A 9,248-nucleotide genomic window follows, 5' to 3' on the forward strand; every position below is an offset into this window, starting at 1 on the left:
GTATTCAGAAGGGACACTCTAGCAGTATTGATGCTGTAAAATTATAATCACCAGACACTTTGCATTACTCTTTAGTTTTGTGAATGTTGAAATCTTGAAATCCTAAGAGGATTTAGGGTGATGTGATTCATAGAATCACCCAATGGAGGACGTCTTAAAGAAATGTCGCAGGAAGACCAACCAGGAGAAGAGTACCTACTGCATGGACCGTTGCTTTCTTGTCTTTGTCATCTTCTTCCTCTTTGTGCTGTTTGGGGAGGTTATCTACAAAACGTGGTGGGAGTCAAACGAGCATAAGCTTAAGCCGTTTATGATCGACTTTGCCACATACCTGTTCGCCCAGGATGAAGGGGAGGAGATGATTGAACTGTATGCCTATTGGACAGTATAACATCCTCATGATTACCTGAGGATCACCACACCAGAAGCTGTGATTTGTCAGTAGGCCACTTTGCTTTGACAGAAATATTTGAAATGTGATTAATTGTTGTCTGTTTGGAAATCCTGTTTTTGTTTATAACTGAACGTGTGCATGGAAATCCATTAGATGTACTCTGAATAATCATCTAATCTCCAATATTGTCAATTACTCAATAAACTAAACTGTGTAATTAAAGTGTGCTCGCTGAAAGCCAAGCACAACTTTAGAAATAGTTCATAATTCTTCTCCCTCTGCCACCTCTAGCGGCAAAACCATAAAAGCTACCAACACAACTGTAAAGGTCAATTGCCACTTAGAACCAACTTCTCTGGTTTTAAACAGCTTATGTTGCATAGATATGAGTCAGAAACATTAATTGTAGTGTCAAAATCGACTACCGACTGTAAATTGGATAATTTTGGTCATAAAGTCAGGCTCGTCCAAAACAGAGTTTTGTAAGTGAGTTCGTCACAATTTACTGGAGGATTGGGTATGGATTATTTACACTTTTGCCAATGATGCCCAATTGCCCAGAAACAACACGTTGTGGTCTGCCCCCCAGCTGGCATATGAACATTTGTTGTCTGCATGTGGATGTAATGTACGCACATTTCCCTCTGAAAATAGGAATGAAAATGGGCTTCAATAAGTTTGTTCAACAATCTTGTGCAGATGGATAGGATATGGATGACCTCTTCTACTTGGGCTGTCAACCGTCAAAATCTAAGACTGGCGTGTTGTTGGTAAATAGCTACGTTTTGTTTATAGCTAGCTACATTACGAAGCATGTGATAAATACATTTGATTTGATGTACATGTCATTATGGGATAGGCTATGTAGCTATGATACTAGGTTATTATAATGTGGTACAACAAGCTAAATACATAGCCTCTCCCTGACATATAATGTGAGAGGAAGATTTGATAGCTAACGTTGTACCTGAAGACAGATTTGATCCCTGTTAGCTAGCTGGCTAGCTCATATAAAAAAATATAAAAAACTGAAAACATGTTTGATGCATGTTGCCAGCTTGCTTTCAATAGTGTTTCAACTCAAACTGGCTAACAATACTTTTTTCACTTCTTCCACACGGACTTTACGGAATTCAAAAGTACAATTCTTGTCTTTCATAATTTGGACCGATATACTTGGATGTGTAGTGTCAGCGTTTGTTGCTGGCATATCAATCCCTATGTTTGCTTATCTTGAAAATGAAAAAGTAATTAAAGTAGTTGGCAATATCAGTGGGCTTTGTGATGAATGAGCCATCTGATTCAATGAATGATGAGGCAGAGTTGGCTTTTTTCCCCCAAAATGTCATTGAAGGTGCCCCAAAGCTTTTTACTATCATTCTTTATATCATTTATCTTCGTTTCATAGTCTAGTTTCTTTTTATTTAGTTTAGTCACATGATTTCTTAATTTGAAGTAAGTTTGCCAATCAGTTGGGCTGCCAAACTTACTTGCCATACCTTTTGCCTCATCCCTCTCAACCATACATTTTTTCAATTCCTCATCAAACCAAGGGGATTCAACTGTTTTTAGAGTCGATTTCTTAATGACTGCGTTCTTATTAGTAACTGGAATAAGCAATTTCATAAATGTGTCAAGTGCAACGCCTGGTTGCTCCTCATTACACGCCACAGACCAGCAAATATTCTTTACATCATCGACATATGAATCACTACAAAACTTCTCGTATGACCTCTTATACACCATATTAGGCCCAGCCTTTGGAACTTTGGTTTTCCTAGATATGGCTATTATTTTGTGATCACTACATCCTATGGATTTTGATACTGTTTTAAAGCACATTTCTGCAGCATTAGTAAAGATGTGATCAATACATGTTGATGATTTAATTCCTGTGCAGTTTGTAACTACCCTGGTAGGTTGCAGGCACTGGTTACCGTTTGAAGTTTTTTCCTGTGTGGGCAGCTTGATGAGAGCCAGTCAATATTTAAATCACCCAGAAAATATACTTATTTGTTGATATCACATACATTTCACACTTATTATCCAGATACTGACTGATAGCACTTGGTGGTCTATAGCAGCTTCCCACAAGAATATGCTTTAAGTGAGGCAGATGAACCTGTAGCCATATTACTTAAACAGTATTTAATGTTAGATCATCTCCAAGCTTTACAGGAATGTGGTTCTGAATATAGACCACAACACCGCCCCCGTTGGCATTTCTGTCTGTTCGGTAGATGTTATAACCATGTATTGCTACCACTGTATCAAAGGTATGATCTAAGTGAGTTTCAGATATAGGCAGAATATTTATGTCATCTGTTACAAGCAACTTACTGAAGTAATGGACATTGTTTCTCATGCTGTTAATATGACCTAATTTGAGCAATTTTCTGGGTTGCTTAATTGATTTGAATGCTTTACTGGGAAGCTTATCAGAAGTAGACTTGCTCATGTTATTTATATTGGAGCTGATAGTGCAGGGTGAGCTACACAAAATTATCTTCCTACTAGAGCACATCGCCTCAGTGCAAACAGTGTAACTCTGGTTCAGAGGTTCATGGTTACTGCATACAATAGCTGTAGGATAAACAGAGGTATTCGGTGCAATTAGGGGCACATAAAGTTACTTATATTGTGTTTGCCAATCAAATCAAATCAAATTGTATTTGTCACATGCGCCAAATACAACCTTACAGTGAAATGATTACTTTCAAGCCCCTAACCAACAATGCAGTTTAAAAAATAAGAATAAGAAATAAAAGGAACAAGTAATTAAAGAGCAGCAGTAAAATAACAATAGCAAAACTATATACAGGGGGTACCGGTACAGAGTCAATGTGCGGGGGCACTGGTTAGTCAAGGTAATTGAGGTAATATGTACATGTAGGTAGATTTTTTAAAGTGACTATGCACAGATAATAACAGAGAGTAGCAGCAGCGTAAAAGAGGGGGTGGGTGGGAGTAATGCGAATAGTCTGGGTAGCCATTTGATTAGATGTTCAGGAGTCTTATGTCTTGGGGGTAGAAGCTGTTTAGAAGCCTATTGGACCTAGACTTGGCGCTCCGGTACCGCTTGCCATGCGGGAGCAGAGAGAACAGTCTATGACTAGGGTGGCTGGAGTCTTGGACAATGACTAGGGTGGCTGGAGTCTATAACTAGGGTGGCTGGAGTCTGGGCCAATTTTTTGGGCCTTCCTCTGACACCGCCTGGTATAGAGGTCCTGAATGGCAGGAAGCTTGGCCTCAGTGATGTACTGGGCCATACACACTATCCCCTGTAGTGCCTTGTGGCCGGAGGCCGAGCAGTTGCCATACCAGGCAGTGTAGCAACCAGTCAGGATGCTCTCCATGGTGCAGCTGTAGAACCTTTTGAGGATCTGAGGACCCATGCCAAATCTTTTCAGTCTCCTGTGGGGAATACGTTTTTTTGTGCCCTCTTCACAACTGTCTTGGTGTGCTTGGACCATGTTAGTTTGTTGGTGATGTGGACACCAAGGAACTTGAAGCTCTCAACCTGCTCCACTACAGCCCCCTCGATGAGAATGGGGGCATGCTCAGTCCTCCTTTTCCTATAGTCCACAATCATCTTCTTTGTCTTGATCAAGTTGGGGGAGAGGTTGTTGTCCTGGCACCGGTGATCACTGTTGTGTCATCCGCAAACTTAATGATGGTGTTGGAGTCGTGCCTGGCCATGCAGTCATGATTGAACAGGGAGTACAGGAGGGGACTGAGCACGCACCCCTGAGGGGCCCCTGTAGTGAGGATCAGTGTGGCAGATGTGTTGTTACCTACTCTTACCACCTGGGGGCAGCCCGTCAGGAAGTCCAGGATCCTGTTGCAGAGGGAGGTGTTTAGTCCCAGGGTCCTTAGCTTAGTGATGAGCTTTGAAGGCACTATAGTGTTGAACGCTGAGCTGTAGTCAATGAATAGCATTCTCACATAGATGTTCCTTTTGTCCAGGTGGGAAAAGGCCGTGTGAAGTGCAATAGAGATTGCATTATCTGTGGATCTGTTGGGGTGGTATGCAAATTGGAGTGGGTCTAGGGTTTCAGGGATAATGGTGTTGATGTGAGCCATCACCAGCCTTTCAAAGCATTTCTTGGCTACAACATGAGTGCTACGGGTTGCTTAGTCATTTAGGCAGGTTACCTTAATGTTATTGGGCACAGGGAACTATAGTGGTCTGCTTAAAACATGTTGGTATTACAGACTCGGACAGGGAGAGGTTGAAAATGTCAGTGAAGACACTTGCCAGTTGGTCAGCGCATGCTCGCAGTACACGTCCTGGCAGTCCGTCTGGCCCTGCGGCCATATGTCTGCTGACCTGTTTAAAGGTCTTACTCACATTGGCTGCAGAGAGCGTCATCACACAGTCACCTGGAACAGCTGGTGCTCTCATGCATGTTTCAGTGACATGTTTCAATGCCCTTAGGATCATGTACATTTGATACAGCATTATGATGACTCATTGTCACAATGGTAGGGATTAATTGAGATGGTCTTGGATCATTGAAAAGTCATTGTCTCAACGGAGCCTTGAAATGCTTGGACAGAGTCCAGGAGCCAAGATGATTTGGATGTACTCCGTCATTCCTGAAGAGTGTCCTCTGTTTCCAGAAGGTGTCAAAGTTATCCATAAAATTAACTCCAGCAGAGCTACAGTAATATTTTAGCCAGATGTGTAATGCCAGCAGTCTGCTGAATCTTTCACACCCACGGCCCAACGATGGTACTGGACCTGAAATGATTGGCAGTTTTTTGTCGTATTTTAATGCTAAAATCAGTTCTTTAAAATCCATTTTCAAATGTTCCGAGCAAGCCCTCCTGATGTTGTTTGACCCCACATGGACCACGACAGTGTCAACTCCCGGCATCTGTCGTGGAACAGTCAGAAGCAGCCTTGTGATGTTCTGTACTCGTGCTCCTGGTTAGCACAGGGTTTTTGCCTTGGGAACTGAGATGTTTCTCACCATAGAGCTGCCTAAAATGACAGCTGGTTTATGTTGAATGGGCCGGTCTCTCAGTCAGCCTCATGGTCTGATGAGGGTGGGAGCTCTGAGGATCTGAACCCGAGGTAGAAGCCACCGGAGAGGAAGACAGAACCGAGGACGAAGATGCAGGTACATCCGGATCCAATATTGAATGGAAAGCCCACAAGGAAGAAGGCGCAGGAACCTCTGAATCCAGGGCTGCAAAGCTGTTTCTGGTCTGTTTTCTTCAACTTCTGTGGCGAGTGACGTACCTCTACGGCTGGTTCGTTGGGTCGAGAACAGCTCTGTTCTCCGGGGAAGTGATGGAACCCTGCTTAGCATCGACCAGTCGGCCTTGGAGAGCCGACCAGGTGGCAAAAATCAGACCAGAACGGTGTTTGGCTTCTGAGATGGAAGAAAAATAAAAAGTAGGCGGGGGTAGATTCACCACTAGCTTGTGTAGGGTTGCTACTTGTTAAGAGTTGCCACTTCGCTCCTGTTGTCTTCCTCAAGCAAGCAGTAGCTACATTGAAAGTCAGCGTGGTCCACATTGTCCCAGAACAAAGCAAAGTAAACACAGCTCCTGCAGCACTGGAAACGTTCAATAGTGACCTCTGTTTGAGACCGCCGAGCCAACTAGGCTAGCTGGGCTTTCGTGTCGCCCCCCTCATTCCAGAAAATTATGTCATGGCTTTAGAAGCTTCTGATAGGCTAATTGACATAATTTGGGTCAATTGGAGGTGTACCTGTGGATGTATTTCAAGGCCTACCTTCAAACGCAGTGCCTCTTTGCTTGACATCATGGGAAAATCAAAAGAAATCAGCCAAGACCTCAGAAAAGAATTGTAGACCTCCACAAGTCTGGTTCATCCTTGGGAGAAATTTCCAAACGCCTGAAGGTACCACGTTCATCTGTATAAACAATAATACGCAAGTATATACACCATGGGACCACACAGCCGTCATAACGCTCAGGAAGGAGACGTGTTCTGTCTCCTAGAGATGAACGTACTTTGGTGCGAAAAGTGCAAATCAATCCCAGAACAACAGCAAAGGACCTTGTGAAGATGCTGGAGGAAACAGGTACAAAATTATATATTTCCACAGTAAAGCCAGTCCTATATCGACATAACCTGAAAGGCCACTCAGCAAGGAAGAAACCATTGCTTAAAAAAGCCAGACTATGGTTTGCAACTGCACATGGGGACAAAGACTTTTTGGACTTTTTGGAGAAATGTCCTCTGGTCTGATGAAATAAAAATAGAACTGTTTGGCCATAATGACTATCGTTATGGTTGGAGGAAAAAGGGGGAAGCTTGTAAGCCGAAGAACACCATCCCAACAGTGAAGCACGGGGGTGGCAGCATCATGTTGTGGGGGTGCTTTGCTGCAGGAGGGACTGGTGCACTTCACATACAGATGGCATCATGAGGGGGGAAAATTATGTGGATATATTGAAGCAACTTCTCAAGACATCAGTCAGGAGGTTAAAGCTTGGTCACAAATGGGTCTTCAAAATGGACAATGACCCCAAGCATTCTTCCAAAGTTGTGGCAAAATGGCTTAAGGACAACAAAGTCAAGGTATAGGAGTTGCCATCACAAAGCCCTGGTCCTGTAGGTCCAGTTCCTATGGGCAGAACTGAAAATGTGTGCGAGCAAGGAGGCCTACAAAACTGATTCAGTTACACCAGTTCTGTCATTACGAATGTGCCAAAATTCACCCAACTTATTGTGGGAAGCTTGTGGAAGGCTACCTGGAACATTTGACCCAAGTTAAACAATTGAAAGGCAATGCTACCAAATACTAATTGAGTTTATGTAAACCTCTGACCCACTGGGAATGTGATGAAAGAAATACAAGCTGAAATAAATCATTCTCTCTACTATAATTATAACATTTCACATTCTTAAATTAAATTGGGGATCCTAACTGACCTAAAACAGGGAATTGTTACTTGGATTAAATGTCAGGATTTGTGAAAAATTGAGTTTAAATGTATTTGGCTAAGGTGTATGTAAAATTCCGACTTCAACTGTAGGTATATATGACTAGTGTGTAAAAAGTGTTTTTTTTAATGTCTTTCCAATATACACTGAGTATACCAAACATTAAGAACACCTTCCTAATATTGAGTTTCACCCCCCTTAATTAGTCGGGGCATAGACTCTACAAGGTGTCAATGGCGTTTCACAGGGATGCAGGCCCATGTTGACTCTAATGCTTCCCACAGTTGTGTCAAGTTGGCTGGATGTCATTTGGGTGGTGGATCATTCCTGATACACACAGGAAACTGTTGAGCGTGAAAACCCCAGCAGCATTGCAGTTCTTGATGCAAACTTGTGTGCCTGGCACCTACTACCATACTCTGTTCGAAGGCACTTCAATATTTTGTCTTGCCTCTGAATGGCACACATCCAATCCATGTCTCAAGGCTTAAAAATAATTATTTAACCTGTTTCCTCCCCGTTATCTATACTGATTGAATTGGATTTAACAGGTGACATCAATAAGGATTCGTAGCTTTCGCCGGGATTCACCTGGTCAGTGTATGTCATGGAAAGAGCAGGTGTTCTCAATGTTCTGTATACTCAATGTATAACTCTTACTTGAATTTAATGTAATTTCTTATTTTGTTCTGGTCTGTAACTGTTATTTTCTTTGTCATGTATTTCTAAGTTTTATGGGGACCCCAGGAAGAGTAGCTGCTACATGTGCAGTAATTAATGCGGATCCTAATAAACTAAACTAAACTGGTTTAGGATCAGAAGAGGCCAGGGCCAGTCCTGGCCATTCTGCCACCCTATGCAAGACAAAAATATTGCTGCTGCCCCCCACCCCACCGCATAACTAGAATAGTCACTGTAAGCAAAATTACGTTGAAAAGAAGTCTAAAATACGTATTTTCCAGACATTGAAGTTAGGTTCAATTTAGGTTCTGAATTAAAGGTGAAAATATGTACTTTCCTGGATGTTGAAAATACATATTTTCCAGATGTAGAAATCAGGTACATTTTTGTCATTTATAGACGTCTATGTTTGGACCAAAATAAGGCCGGTCCAGACCGGACCAAATCTGAATCAAACATAGAGACTTGGTCCAGACCAAAGATTTATGTCTGCAGACATTGAAATCAAGGCCTATGTTTGGGTCAAATCAAGACTGGTCTAGACCGGACCAAAAGCCAACGTCTGTGGACATGGAAATCAAGGCTGGTTTGGACTGCACCAATAAAAAGACGGCTGGTCTGGACAGGACCAAAAAAAAGACATCCAAAAGACGTCGGCATCGGTCCGTGCTTACTGGGTTATAGCCTACCATATCGGCCTTGTAATGGAATTTTATGAATACCCATCCAAGTGTTAGGCCCACCGTTTGTAAAACAGGCCGTTGCATTGGCTTTATTAATCTTGATTCCTGTGACCTAATCAATTTGGCTATTTAAGCTCTGATTATCAGCTACCCAATTTTATCAGTAGTTATCCTGAGCCTATTTTCAATGTGTTTACACAGTGGGAAATGCAGAAGTATTTTCTTTTTCATTGTGATCAGCTCGTCAAACAAACTTGAAACCACTGATCATGACAATGTAGCACACGGGGTGAAACTCCTGTACGGCAGTTGTGAGTAGCCTGACTATCAATTCCATATTGTCAATTTTACTTCAACCTGTCCTTTTTTTGGGATATGTTGTTTGTTAATATGTCAGCAAATGTTTTGTTTGATTTGGGCACCATTTAGGTTAAGTTATTTGATCTGAGAAACCTGCCATGATGTAAAAAGTGTTGTTGTCTCATTGTCATATATTTCATCTCCAGCCTGTAAGCTACAGAAAAGATCACATACTCTTTCTACCATATACTATATCTGCTGCTAC

This window comes from Oncorhynchus keta, chromosome 21, assembly GCF_023373465.1.
Source record: "Oncorhynchus keta strain PuntledgeMale-10-30-2019 chromosome 21, Oket_V2, whole genome shotgun sequence".
In the NCBI taxonomy this organism is placed as follows: domain Eukaryota; kingdom Metazoa; phylum Chordata; class Actinopteri; order Salmoniformes; family Salmonidae; genus Oncorhynchus; species Oncorhynchus keta.